The sequence below is a fragment of the Cervus elaphus genome, chromosome 3 (genome assembly GCF_910594005.1).
Source record: "Cervus elaphus chromosome 3, mCerEla1.1, whole genome shotgun sequence".
Lineage (NCBI taxonomy): Eukaryota > Metazoa > Chordata > Mammalia > Artiodactyla > Cervidae > Cervus > Cervus elaphus.
The window spans coordinates 2937703-2953801 of record NC_057817.1 but is presented as its reverse complement, the minus strand read 5'-3'; positions in this window follow the sequence as shown (position 1 = coordinate 2953801).

Below are 16099 nucleotides of genomic sequence, written 5' to 3'. Positions count from 1 at the left end.
ATTGAGATATGTGCAATAATTGTGGAAAGAGTTTTTCATTTTTTTCTCTGACATATTTGAGGTAGATAATAGAAAGCAGTGTCTGTCTTTCATAGATGGTACAATGGCTATTGAATTTGTCTCCACTTTCCTTCAGTGATCTTCACAAGAGGGACCCAACAGCGTGTTTTTAGAGGACCCACAGTGAAGAGTCAGGCATTTTTTCATTCCAGAATCAATTTGAGCACTGTGTTACACACTTGCAATACAAGGAGAAATAAAGAGGTCCCTGAGTCTTAACAGAGCACAAGAGTATTTGCCAAGAAAGCATTTCCAAAAAGCCTCCATATTTGGGGAAATTTGGGGAGATTGGGAAAGTGTTCCCAGATGGAAGTGAATTATTGGCTAAGGCACAAAACAGGAGGAGAAAAAGTTGAGGCCAGTAATACTATTTTCAAAAAGTATGTACTACTATATACCTGAGTATTATAAGACAGTTTGCAGTGTTTAGAAAGCTGTTTTTAAAACTTCCTAAAAAACCTCTCTGGCTTTGTGCATAGCTGACAATTTGTTAGACACGATGCAGGTAAGATGTGAAGCTCCATAACAGCCATGTCGATCTAGAAGAGAGACCTCTTGAGACATTCTGTGGTTCTAAATCCTGATGAGCAAGACTGAGTGGGAGTCAGCCGTATCAAGCTCAGTTTAAACAGCCTTGACATAGAAAGTTAGACTGGCATTGCAGCTGCTTCTGCTGGTTTTTTCCTTTTCTTCCCCCTAACTTTGGGTAATGTGTGAAAAAAAAATGCTACATTGAACATTTATTAGTATTACAACTTGTAGAGCCCTGTTTCATTGCTACTCAAGGCTATAAGATATATTTTGTGACTCTGTTATGAATCATTTGTGTAGAAAAACTACCTGGAGATGGCCCAGCCTTCAATGCTTTAAACTGATTTTTCCAGATGGCATATTTTAACCCAATACCAGAAATAATTCAACTGATAGGAACTCAGTAATGCCAGGAGAAAATTAATATAGTTGGGGAGTAAAAATTTTGCATGATCTTAAAAGGAATAGGTGCTTCTTGGTTTCAACAAGAAAGCAGAAGATCTGAAATATTTGAGGCCAATTCGACTGGTCTTAAGTGATGTGACTACAGTGAATGCTGGTGGGTCTCAGTGCTTTCCTCCAGTTTAAAGACGCAACTTATGCATAGGAGACAGTGAATAGAATGTTAATATGAGTCAATTGTATCACAAATACCATGTAGAATAATGAGTGTTTTGCTTCTGTGTAAGGCTCTTTAGTAAATTTTGGAGCCCACTCAAAGATAGAAACAAATGACTCTTAAAGGCCATCTTCAATAAAGTAAAAGCCTAAATCCAAACATGAAGGCTATTTGCACAGCTGTTCTAAAAGAGCATATACTGCCTTTGCCCTTTACTTGGTAATTTGAAAGCTTCGAGATTAATTATCATTTCAGCCAAAATCAAAGGTGGGTTTACAATATTGTTTGGTCTACCAAGTAAATTAAATCTTGCAAATGTTCTTACCTAGTGATGTAAGCCTTATGAAATGGAATGATAGCCAACAGCCTAAGGGAGCTGAACCAATTAGGAGGGGTGATAGAAGAGTTGGTGAGCTGTCTGCATTAATGGAGATAATCAGGACATCTACAGCCAAGGCCAAAACAAACAACTCAACTTGGCACAACTTACAGTCCAAATTAGACTGCCTGTGGCTGTATTTGGCACTTCATGCTGATTGAAATGGAGCTACAGAAAGATAGTTTTAGGAAATAGAGAAGTGTGAACCAATGTAATGAAAAAAACACGTATCTAGAAGATCTGGATATTAGATTTAGCTCCACCACTGAGTAGCTATGCAGTCATGACAGGCCATTTCACTGCTCCTGTCTGTTCCTACATATTCCTACATATACAACATATGGAAATAAGCGTACTTACCTAAGGGGTGTTGAGAGATCATATAGTAGAAATTAACTTAAAAAAATATTTTCCAAAATTTTGAGGGCAAAGGGATGCTGTAAGAGTTTGCTTTTTTTGTACATAATTTTATCATCATCAGTTGGAGTGCATTACCGTAACAATGAGTTAATCATTGACTTTAATTGAAAAGCACAAGAGATCACTGCCGTCTAAATTCAGTGGCTCATTATGGCCTAAAATAACAGATAATCCTTGAGGGATAAGTCAGAGGGGTAAACATGAAGATTCTACTTTCAATTCTGAGGAATCTCAGCACATTGGGTGGGTTTGTTCTTTGATGTAATGGAGGATAAAGACCACTCCTTAACTTAGTACTTGTTCACTTGATGGATCTAGACCGAGCAATCATTGCTAGTTTTTAAGTGCAAAGAGTAGTCAGTAATCCAAACACTTTTCCACACTTTCATTGGAATTGCTTGTGAAGGGTGTGGCGATATTGACCAATTTATGCTTCCAGGCAGGAGTAGTAAAGTGACCTAATCAGGCAAGAGAACTTGCATAAAGTTTGCGTGATCCCCAACCTGAAGACAACCCTCCAGGAACATGCTTTTAAGAGAACTGCCTTAGTTTTCTTTTTAACTATGATTTTACTTTTTACTGTAATAAGGCCAAATCTGGCGGGAGCTCAGGTCTCAGTGGTGGAAAGAGAGAAAAATCACAGAGCACAGACAGGAGGTAATTGGTAACGTTTGCTTTCGGTGGTTGATTAATGCAGTAGTGTATAAAAGTGTGATCTGGTGAGGGGCACAGGAAGGAGAGTCTGAGTACAAATTGCCGAGAGTAAAACCCGGGACTTGCAGTGTGTGGTAAGCGAGATGCCTGTGGTAGAGCTGGCAGATGAAAATGCCATCGGCCTAGATAACCAGCAAGGACCTACTATATGACTTAGAGAACTACACCTAATATTTTGTAGTAACTTAGAAGAATCTGGAAAAGAATGTATGTGTGTGTGTATTTAATTGAATCATCGCTATACACCTGAAACTAACAACATTGTATATCAACTATTAAAAAATTACATAACTAAAGAAGTTAAAAATTGACTGTAAATTTTAAAAAGGAGAAAAAAGAAAATAGCAGTGGCTTAAACAAGATAGAAGTTTCTTAAGTAAAGACCCTGGTAGGTGGACTGGAGCTGACCAATGTGGCACTGCACGTCTCGTTACTCTGTCCTCTGATCTCCTTTCCCGAGTCGCCACATGTGGTTCTGCTGGTCATGTCCTGTACCTGGTGGAAAGACTGAAACGGGCTGAAATTAAGCCAATGATCAGCTAGCGTATCAAGCATCCGAGGGCACTGGTTGAGTCGGTCTGGAGGAAGAAGGGCCTTTTTCTAATTGACGCACAAGGACCCCCTGAACACCTAGGTCTGTAGGGAGAAGGGGCCTTTTTCTGAATTGCACACAGTTTGGTGGTCCTGTTGATTCAAGATGGCTTTTCCAGTCCCAGGTCTTCTGTTCACATTCCAATTGGCAGGAAAAAAACAAGGAGAAAGACAAATTTCCTTTGGTTTTTTTTTAAAATTTATTTGTTAATTGGAGGAAAGTTGCTTTACACTGTTGTTAGTTTCTGCCATACAACAGTGTACTTCAGATATAATGATGCGTTTCTTGCCTCCCCCGGAGCCTGGCCCGCCCCCACCCCCCAGGTCATCACAGACCACCAGGCCGGGCTCCGGGTGTTATGTGGCAGCTTCTCACAAGCTGTCTGCTCTACACGTGCTAGTGTGTTAATGTCGATGCTGCTCTACTGGTCCCACTCTCTCCTTCCTCCCAAACCGCCTCTCTTAAGAGTACTTCCTAGAAGCTAAATATAACCATATCTGCTTTTGTTCCATTCTTCAGACATTAGACTACTGTAAGGGAGACTGAGGTATGTAGTCTTTATTTATGTGGCTATGTGGACAGCAAAAATTCAAGGATGAAGGACAGAATACATATTTGGGGGCAGCTAAACGTCTCTGCCACACCACAATCAGAGTAAACACACTAGGATAAGGTTTGTGGCTTTAACCTAGTTCTGATCTCTAAAACTCTTTAATGGTGAACCACTAAAAGGCCTTCCAGTTTTAAATCCTACTCTATAAATCTTTAGTTGGAAATAGGAAAACAGAAAGCACATTTCCCAGGTCTAGTTTGTATCAGACATTGTTCTCAGTACTTGAGGTTTATTAACTTAAATTCTTACATCAGCCCTATGAAATATTGTTAAAATCCCCATTTTATAGATGATAAACTGAGTCACAAGAGGTTAAGTAACTACTGAGACACAAAGGTAGTAAATGACAAACCTAGGAAGTTGACTTCTGAGTGATGCCCTTAATCGGAAACCTAGAACCTTTAAAGTGACTTTAGTTGGTTCACCCAGAAGCAGTCCTGGGGCCTTTGAGGGAATTATTGAGGAGGCTTTTCATTGCTGTTGTCATTAAACTAGTAGAATGTAAGCCTGGAACCACCTCACCATGGCGCTGTGAAAGCCCACTGGGTGTGAGGCCAGGAGGAAACCGGAGCTCAGAGGGGAAAGAGATGCATCCTGGTGCTCGTGCGATCCACTGTCTGATATCCCTGGATTTCTCAGGTATTTAAAATTTTTTATTCTCATAAACTACCTCCACCTGCCCCATACACTTTTTTTTTTTTTAATTGGAGCTTCTGAGATTCAGTAGAGTTGTCTTCTGACAGTGCAATAGGTTAACCACGTTCAGTTAGACGTTTGTGGCTCTGTGCCTGAAGAACATAAATTGCAACACTGATTAAGACACTGAAGACTGAAAATGGGGTAGGTCCTCGGAGCTACCTAATAGAGAGACTTAAGTAGTAACTCTGAACTGGAGAGGCGTGGGAGAAAGGACGGAGAGAGAGCTGCATATTTATATGTTGGTGGGGGGCACTGAAAAAAGAAGACAAACTTCAGAGACAATGATAGCAGTAATGCCTCTTTAACTTGACTTCAAGGTCTGGTTACGTAATCTTGGGAAAGTTCACTTCACTCCTCTAAGTCAACCTTTCTTTCGTAAGAGGAGATTAAAACCACCCTTTATTTATCTTGCTTGGGGTTGTGAGTCTAATATGGTCATATTGTTTAAGGGCTTAGACTAGTGCCTGAAGCACTGAATACGTGATAGCATTAGCCTTCTACAGCAGATGTGAGATTATAGAAGCAGTTTGAGGGAAGAAGCCACAGAAATGTGGGCTAGGGCAGCATTTCAGTATAACAAGAGAAGGCCTGTGGTTGCTGTGGTGGGGGGTTCTAATTACTTGATAAAATGCCCAAGAGTACATAAGACCCAAAGAACAAGTTGGGACAGGGAGTGGAGTAATCAGGTAAGCTAGTTATGATATATGTATATCAAACTAGTTTAGACCTATGTTTATTTGGCAAAATAAAATTCCAGTGAAGGTCTGGAAACAAAATGGTGCTAATGGATGAAAATAGCACTTGCAAAGAGATGAAAGGAAACTATGGCTTTTTAAAAAGCTGGAAATTCCCTACTGTGGGGAATGTACTAAAGAGATTATGGTGATCTAGGCTTTTCTCCTCAGTGTGATTTTACATCTACCACATCAGGAACATCTGGAAGCTTCTTAGACCCTCAGAATCTCAGGCCCTACTCCAGACCTACTGAACTGGAATATGTTTTAATCAGATCCCTGAATTATTTTATGCACATTAAAATTTGGGAAGCACTAGTCTTAAGGCTAGAGAAAAATGCCTGGGTCTCATTGTTTGAAATACAAAAGAGTGGGAGAATGTGGTCCCAAATCACTGGAGCCTCTGTGTAAATGTTGGGAACACAGCGCTACATGCCATGTAGTTTTCTTCAGGCTCTGTCTCATGATGAGGTTCATGCCTACCAGGTTTCAGAAATGTAGCACTAACCATTGATCTATATCCTCATCAGTGTTCTTTACACTGAAACTGATGCTAAGGATTCTGGCTCTCCAAGTTTTAAATCTTTAAGTGGTTGTGAAATTTAAGTGCTATCTCTTTGTTTATTCACAGGAGAGTTGGGTTAGTTATGTATTGTTGTATAACACATTACCCCAAAACTAAGCAACCTAAAGCCACAAGCTATTCTATCACAGTCTCTGTGGGTCAGGAATCCAGGAGTGGCTTAACTAGGTATTGTCAAAATGTCTTATGAGATTGTATCAAGCTAATTTTTTAAAAATATTTATTTATTTTCATTTTTTGGCTACTTAGATCTTAGTTGAGGCATGTGAGATCTTTCACTGTGGCATGTGAACTTCTCTTTAGTTGTGGCGCTCATGAGCTGCAGAGCATATGGGCTCTGTAGTTTGTGGCACATGAGCTTAGTTGCCCTCATAGCACGTGGGATCTTATTTCCCAGAGTAGGGATGGAACCCAAGTCTCCTGCATTGGAAGGTGGATTCTTAACCACTGGACTACCAGGTAAGTCCCAGTGTCAAGCTATTGACTGGGGCTGCAGTCAGTCATCTGAGGCTTAATATGGACTGAAGGATCTACCTTCAAGCTTGCTCACACAGTTGTTTGCAGGCCTGAGTTTCTCACCATAGACTGCATGAGTGGCTTCATGGAGTGGCAGCTGGCTTTATCAGAGTGAGTAAGAGGGGAAAAGAGACAGAGAGGGGGCACTAAAGACAGAAGTTGCAGTCTTTTATAACCTAACAGTGGAAATGACATACCATCAGTTCTGCCACATGTTGGTCACACAGACCAACCTTGATACAATATGACACAAGGGTGTGAATATCAGCAGGTGGAGATCACTGATAGAGCATCTTAGAGCCTGGCTACTCTGCTGTAGCTTGTACAGCTGGGAGTGTCTTTGGTCTCTGTGGCAAGAAGGGAACTGAAACAACCAATGACTTGCAGATCTCATGCGTGTGCATGTGTAGTTGCCCAGGCCTGTCCAACTCTTTGTGACCCTGTGGACTGTGGCCCACCAGGATCTTCTGCCCATGGGATTCTCCAGGCAAGAAAACTGGAATGGGTTGCCATGCCCTCCGCCAGGAGATTTTCCTGACCCAGGTCTCTTATGTCTCCTGCATTGGCAGGTGGATTCTTTACCACTAGCACCCCTTGGAAAGCCCATTCAGTTGAATTGCCTTTATATTCCAAAAAATTGGATGCAGAACACTCTCAGCCATTCTTTAATTCATAATTGCATCAAAAGTAGGGAAGGTCTTTAGACAGATTCATCAAGAAAAACAGAACAACCAAATCAACAAAATTAAAAATGAAAAAGGAGAGGTTACAACAGACAATGCAGAAATACAAAGGATTATAAGAGACTATTATGAACAACTATGTGGCAATAAAATGGATAACCTGGAAGAAATGGACAGATTCTTAGAAAAGTTCAATCTTCCAAGACTGAACCAGGAAGAAATAGAAATTATGAACAATCCAATTACAAGCACTGAAATTGAAGCTGTGATAAAAAATCTCTCAAAAAACAAAAGCCCGGGACCAGATGGCTTCACAAGAGAATGCTATCAAACATTTAGAGACGAGCTAATGCCTATCCTTCTAAAACTCTTTCAAGAAACTGCAGAGGAAAGGACACTTCCAAACTCATTCTATGAGGCCACCATCACCCTGACACCAAAACCAGACAAAGAGAACCAAAAAAAGAAAACTATAGGCCAATATCACTGATGAACACAGATGCAAAAATCCTTAACAAAATTTTAAGAAACAGAATTCAGCAACACATCAAAAAGCTCATACACCATGATCAATTTGGGTTTATTCCAGGGATGCAAGGATTCTTCAATACACAGAAATCAATCAATGTGATATTAACAAATTGAACATTAACAAATTGAAAGATAAAAAACATACGATCATCACAGTAGATGCAGAAAAAGCCTTTGACAAAATTCATCACCCATTTATGATTAAAACTCTTCAAAAAATGGACATAGAAGGAACCTACCTCAATATAGCAAAGGCCATATATGATAAGCCTACAGCAAACATTATTCTCAATGGTAAAAAACTGAAAGCATTCCCCCTAAGATCAGGAACAAGACATCAGGAATAAGGGTGTCCACTTTCCCTGCTACTATTCAACATAGTTTTAGAAGTCCTAGCTGCAGCAATCAGAGAAGAAAAAGAAATAAAAGGAATCCAGATCAGAAAAGAAGAAGTAAAGCTCTCTTTGTTTGCAGATGACATGATACTGTACATAGAAAACCCTAAAGGTAGTATCAGGAAATTATAAGAGCTAATCAGTGAATTTAGCAATGTTGCAGGATACAAAATCAATACACAAAAAATCGCTTGCATTTCTATATGCCAACAATGAAAAATCAAAAATTAAGGAATCAATCACATTCACCATTGCAACAAAAAGAATTAAATATCTAGGAATAAACTTACCTAAGGAGACAAAAGAACTGTACACAGAAAATTATAAGATGCTAATGAAAAAAATCAAAGATGACATAAAGAGGTGGAGAGATATACCATGTTTCTGGATAGGAAGAATCAATATTGTGAAAATGACTACCACCAAATGCAATCTACAGATTCAGTGTGATCCCTATCAAATTACCAATGGCATTTTTCACAGATCTAGAACAAAAAAATTTCACAATTCACATGGAAACACAAAAGACCCTGAATAGCCAAAGCAGTCTTGAGAAAGAAGAATGGAGCTGAAGGAATCAATCTTCCTGACTTCAGGTTATATTACAAAGCTACAGTCATTAAGACAGTATGGTACTGGCACAAAAACAGAAGCATAGACTAATGGAACAAGATAGAAAGCCCAGAAATAAACCCGTGTACCTATGGTAACCTTATTTTTGACAAAGGAGGCAAGAACATACAATGGGGGCAAAGACAGCCTCTTCAATAAATGATGCTGGAAAAACTGGACAGCTACATGTAAGAGAATGAAATTAGAACACTTCCTAACACCATACACAAAGATAAACTCAAAATGGATTAAAGACATAACTGTAAGACCAGAAACTATAAAACTCTTAGAGGAAAACATAGGCAGAACACTCAATGACATAAATCAAAGCAAGATCCTCTATGACCCACCTTCTAGAATAATGGAAATAAAAACAAAAGTAAAGAACTGGGACCCGATTAAACTTAAAAGCTTTTTCACAGCAAATGAAACTATAAGCAAGGTGAAAAGACAACCCTCAGAATGGGAGAAAATAATAGCAAATGAAACAACTGTCAAAGGATTAATTTCCAAAATATACAAGTGGTTCATACAACTCAACACCAGAAAAGCAGACAGCCTAATCAGAAAGTGCGAAAAAGACCTAAACAGACATTTCTCCAAAGAAGACATACAGATGGCTAACAAACACATGAAAAGATGCTCAACATCACTCATTATTAGAGAAATGCAAATCAAAACTACAATAAGATATCACCTCACACTGGTCAGAATGGTCCTCATCAAAAAGTCTACAAACAAATGCTGGAGAGGGTGTGGAGAAAAGGGAATGCTCTTGAACTGTTGGTGGGAAAGTAAATTGATACAGCCACTATGGAAGATGGTATAGAGATTCCTTAAAAAACTAGGAATAAAACCATTTGACCCAGCAATCCCACTTCTAGGCATATACCCTGAGGAAGCCAAAATTGAAAAAGACACTTGTATCCCATTGTTCACTGCAGCACTCTTTACAATAGCTAGAACATGGAAGCAACCTAGATGTCCATCAACAAATGAATGGATAAAGAAAATGTGGAACATATACACAATGGAATATTACTCAGCCATAAAAAGGAACACATTTGAGTCAGTGCTGATGAGGTGGATGAACCTAGAACCTATTATACAGAGTGAAGTGAGTCAGAAACAGAAAGATAAATATTGTATTCTAACACATATATATGGAATCTAGACGAATGGTCCTGAAGAACTTATTTCCAGGGCAGCAATGGAGAAGCAGACACAGAGAATAGACTTATGGACATGGGGAGAGGGGAGGAGAGGGTGAGATGTATGGAGAGAGTAACATGGAAACTTACATCACCATGTGTAAAATAGAGAGCCAAAGGGAATTTGCTGTGTGGCTCAGGAAACTCAAACAAGGGCTCTGTATCAACCAAAGGGGTGGGGTGGGGAGGGAGACGGGAGGGAGTTTCAAAAGGGAGGGGACATATGTATACCGATGGCTGATTCATGTTGAGGTTTGACAGAAAACAACAAAATTCTGTAAAGCAATTATCCTGCAATAGAAAAATAAAAAAAAATTTTTTTTAAAGGTAGGGAAGGGTGTTTTACTTGAAAGTAGTCAACTGACTCCTTTAAACAGGCCATACTTGCCAGTGTCCTGACCTTCCTACATCAAAGGTTGGCCACAGTGAAAGATGAATACCACCAAATGTTGGGGAAACTTGCAACTCCTCTTATAAACAGACCTTCGGATAGTGAAAAAAGCTTCTGTCACTTTGGTACCACTTCCCTTTGAAATGAGACTTCATCCTTCTGCTTCACGTGACACCATGTGCTTCAACTCTGTGCATCTTTATGCAAGCTCTCGTTCTGAACCAGCCATATGATGAGCCCAACCCATTTTACATCCCGTTGTCTATATAAACTATTAAAATCGAAAAAAAGTTTATAGAAGTGTTACTGTTGTCCATCTACATGGAATTTTGACTGGGACAGATACCTCCAGTTCATACGGGACTTCCCTGTGGTCTAGTGGTTAAGAGTCAGAGGTTTCACTACAGGGGGCATGCATTCATCCAGGGATCTAAGATCCTACATGCATGCAGTGTGGCTGAAAAAAGTTTTCTTTCATTTCTTCCTCATTACAAACGTATTCAGAGGAAAACCTCTGAATATTCCAGAGACTGTAGCTGGCAAAATCAACTACACAGTCTTTTTCTAATTACTGCAACAAAGCAGCATATCAAGAATTCTCATTTTTCCATTTGAAAATAAAGTTATGTTAATCAGAAACAATGACATTTAGTCTACTTTTGATCAAAGACTCCTCTATACCCCAGAGGGCCGAATCTGCTGTTGTTAAGACGAAAGACTTGGGTAGAAAGTATAAGGTGTTTTTTTTTTTTTTTTCCTTCTTTTAGACCAGTTTTCTGTCATTGTTTCCAATAAACCTCTCGGTGGTCAGCAAGTTTTGAACAAAATGTCAAGTGAGATTTTTTTTCTACTGTGGAATGAAGATTTAAAATTGAGGAGCTAGTCAGATAAGTATCAGTTATACATGAACTGCAAATCCCTCCAACAAAAATAAAACCTTTCCTGTAACTTGTATACCTCCATGCCCCTTTTATATTTGATTGGAAAATGAAATTAGTTGATTTTTACATTTAATTGGAAAATGAAATTTGTTGGCAGTATACTGTGGGTGTTTTATTAGCCCTATTTTATAGATGAGCACTCTGAAGAAGTAAGGAAATCTGCTCAAGGCCAGAGACTAGTAAATGTTAGGGCGGGAATTTGAATGCAGACCACCTGGCTTCAGAATCTCTGATTCTTAACCTCTGTATGCTTAATCACTGTATTATATTCGTCTTCAAAGTAACCGCTCAGTGCATGTTTATGGAATAATTGAATTAATGTGTGCTACACAAATTCTTTGTAGACAAATGTAAACAAAGGATGGGGATGTTTAGAGAGTTTAATAGATATTTCTCCTTATCACTATGTTAGCCAACATTTTCACTCATTTTTCTTTAATTTGAAATAAAATTTCCCCTCCACAACTCCCCTTTTCTTTACACTCAGGATAGCTTCTTTATCTGTTGTTTCCTGGTGTCCTTTGCCCTAGGAGTGACAGCTCAATTCCTCCTTAAGACCTAGCTCCCATGGACAGTAAAGTGCAGTCGTTGTAAGCTTGAGCCTGCATTAGAGTCACCTGCAAGGCCAGTTAAAAGACATTGCTGGGCTACACCCGTTTCTGATTCAGTAGATCTGAAAGGAGGTTTGACTTAGTCGGTAAAGAATCCACCTGCAATGTAGGAACACCAGAGATGCAGGTTTGATCCCTGGGATGGGAAGATCCCCTGGAGAACGAAATGGTAACCTACTCCAGTATACTCGTCTGAAAATTCCCATGGACAGAAAAGCCTAGCAGGCTACAGTCCAAAGAGTCGCAAAGAGAGTGACTGAGCACACATACACAAGTTCCTGGGGACCACACTTTAAAAATTACAAGGAAATGTCCCTGAGACCCAGCTTCACTATTCATCAGGCAAGTGGTCAAACCTTTGTTTAATCAAACCTTGTGCTACAGCTTCCTCATCTACAAAACAGAGATGATAACAGGATCGACCTCATAAACTTGTCTCCTAATTAAATCAAGTATTGTACAGAAAAGCACTTAACACTGCCAGGCATGATCAAGCCTCCAATAAAGGTTATTATTATGAGCTGGCTTTTCCAGACATGCAACCACTTAATGTATTTAATGGCAAAGTAATAGCTATTAGCAATACAAACATATTCATCAGTCTTCATACTTTCTTCTCAGCAGAGAGAGCTCCATTACTGATGCTATTCTGGCCTCTCTGCCCACTCACTCACTTCTCCCAGGGGAGTAAGAGTGATAGAGACTATTGATGAGTTTGGGAGAGACATCTGATCTGCTTGAGTAACCCCTCTTAGTCTCTTTTAAAATTTGGACCTAGGCTGTCCACAGAAACCAACAGTTCTACTACTCCATGGGGTAACTATAGAAAGCCTGGCCTTCATGTGGAAACACTGGTTATCCAGTGTAGTACTTATCGGGGAAAGAAAGTATAGCTAACTTTGGAAAACTCATTTGCCAGGATATTTAAGCTATATTCTGCACTATTGAGTTTATTATTAGAAAATGTGACAGATTGATCCATATCTACCTTATTTATTTCTTGTCATTTCTTTAGAACTCAGGCTGAGAGAAAGGATGCTATTTATTGGAACATTTGAAATCCAATATGAGGTAAAGCCTTTAGCTATGTAGTATTTTGACTTTGGCAGATTACTAAGGTTGAGAGAGGTTTGTATCCACAGATGAGTGTATGTTTTTACTCACTCTGTGCTGGGCTTAATCAAGTCTGGGGCATTTGAAAGCTGAGAAAAGACTGGGTCTTTGGAGAATATGGCATCAGAGATCCTTTTGGAGATCAAATCTCTTGCCCCAAGTGAATCCAGAAAGATACCTCTAGGAGCTGTTGATGCTTTAGGGGAGTAACTTTGTGAAGGTGGGACTAAAATTGCCCAAATACACTGCTGAGAGCCGCCTCTAAAGGCACAGCAACCCTTCCAAGTGACTACAGCCCTACTGGCTAAGCCCAGCAGACTAAGTTAAAAGAATACAGCACAGTGAGGTTGAGGGGTGTTATACTCTCTTCCAGATGCCTCCTTCTGTGTGGAAGAAGCTCTTTAGAGTAACAGGCCTGGCAGTGTTCCACTCTATCACTGACTTGTCCTGTAGGGAAGATAAGGTGACATAGTTTATTAGAATGTAGGAGAAGAACTCAGTCTTTTTCTTCCCTCTGTTAGTGCCCTTAAGACTCTTGCATCTGGTTCTGTTCTTCTGTGCTGTTATTTCACAAAAACAAGCTCCTACGCGTGTGGTGGTCCATGGTGGTTCAAAGTTCTCTGTCACTCAGTGGATGAGTTTGCTTAATTCTCCGGTTAAATATTAGGAGGCTTACTTGCCTGCAGATGAATGTTCTGTTGTCTTTTATCAGTTTTTCAGTAATAAAGGGGATGTTTGACTTCCAGCTGCCTTACTGTTCGTCCTGGCTTTTCAACAAATTCAGAAAGAAGGCTAGGAAAGGAGGTTCTATTTATTGGGCTTTCCCAAACAATAGTTAAACACTTATTGAGCACTTATGAAGTATTAAGCACTTTGCACATTAAAACTCAACTACACACTAATAATTTCTCAAGGTAAGTTATGAGATGGATGCCATTATTTTATTCATTTTATAGATGAGCAAATGTCTGTTTAGAGGAACTCAGTGATATGCCTGTGCTGCATTAAAAATACATCCACCCAGAATTAAGGAATAGGCCAACCCAGCTGATAAATGGCGGCACTGGCACCGAAGCATAGGACAGTGTGACCTAGAACCCGACCATTCTCTTTGTCCAACTTTCCTATTTGAGAGCAAACAGGGAGTTAAAAATGTAGTCTCAGATTGTAGGTAAAGCAATTATATTGTGTATTGTATATATATATATACACATATACATCTCACTCAGCAGTGAAAGCCTGAAAACTTTTCCTCTAAGATTAGGAACAAAGACGTCTGCGTTCACCACTGTAATACAGCAGTAGAAGTCCTGGCCAGAGCAATTAGACAACAGAGAGAAAGAAAAGACATCCACATTGTAAGGGAAGAAGTCATTATTTACGGAGGACATGGTTTAATACATAGAAAATTCTAAAGACTTCGCCAAAAAAATCAACCAAACAAACAAAAAACCTGTTAGAACTAATAATTGATTTTGGTAAAGTTGCAGAGTACAAAATCAATATACAAAATCTGTTGCATTTCTATACACTTTACAATGAACTATCACAAAGAAAAACTAGTAACAAGCCTACTTACAGTGACATCAAAAATAATAAAATACCTAGAAATAAATTTAACCAGGGAGATGAAAGACCTGTATACTGAAAACTATGAGACACTGATGAAAGAAATTGAAGAACACACAAATAATGGAAAGATATTCCATGCTTACAAATTGGAAAAATTAATATTGTTAAAATGTACATAATACCATACCATATCAGAGTTTCAATAGCATTTTTCTCTAAAATAGAACATAATCCTAAAATTTATAGAAAACCACAAAAGACCCAAAAATAACCAAAGCAATCTTGAGAAAGACGAACAAAGCTGGAAGCATCATACTCCCTGGTTTCAAACTGTGTTACATAGCTATTGTAATCAAAACAGTGTGATATTAGCATAGAAATAGACACGTAGATAAAATGAACAGAGAGCCCAGAAATAAAACCATGCATATATAAATAGCTAATTTATGATAAAGGAGCCAAGAATAAACAGTGGGGAAACAGCCATCTCTTCAGTAAGTGGTGCTGGGACATCCACGTGCAAATGTTTGGCAGAAACCAACACAATACTGTAAAGTAATTATCCTTCAATTAAAAATAACTTTAGAAAAAAGAAACTAGACTATCTTACACTATTACACAAAAATTAACTCAAAGTGGATTAAACACTTGAATATATGACCTGAAACCATAAAATTCCTAGAGGAAAACACAGGTGGTGAACTCCTTGACATCAATCTTGGCGACGAGCTTTTGGGCCTGACTCCAAAAGCAAAGGCAATAAAAGCAAAAATAAACAGTCGGGATGATAGCTAAGATGCTTCTGGACAGCAAAGGAAATTATCAACAAAATGAATAGGCAAGCTACTGAATGGGAGAAAATATTTGCAAATTACTTACCCGCTAAGGTGTTAATATCCAAAACATACTACTAATAGCCAAACAACAACAACAACAAATACCCCCAAGAAATCTGATTTTTAAAAACGGGCAGAGGATCTGAATAGACAGTGTACAAAGAAGGCATACAGATGGCCAACAGGCACATAAAAATGTGCTCAACACCGTCAGTCATCAGAGAGATACAAGTTAAAACCACAATAAGAAATCACCTCGCAACCTTTAAAAACAAACTATTTATTTATTTGGCTGTGCCGGTTCTTAGTTGTGGCACGTGGGAGCTTTTGTTGTGGCGTGTAAGATCTAGTTCCCTGACCAGGGGTCAGACCAGGCCCTTGCTTTGGGAGCTCAGAGTCTAAGCCACTGGACCGCCAAGGAAGTCCCTCACCTCATATCTTTACAACAAACAAGAAATAAATGTTCCTGAGGATGTGGACAAAAGGGAACCCTTAGGTGCTGGTAATGTATCTACATAGTTAAACTGTAAAATAAGATTTCCAAACACTGAAGAGCAAGAATGGGGCTTGTGTCGTCACAAGGAGCCCCTTTATTTACCTAGGACCTACTCTCTTGTTGGCCAGTGGGCCCCTGAGCTAAATGTGATGAAACAACAACAAAAAGACATTGTATTTTTTCAGATGTTAGAGATTTTCCAGTTCTAAACGAACAAGGTGTAACTAATTTTATTACCTTTTATTAC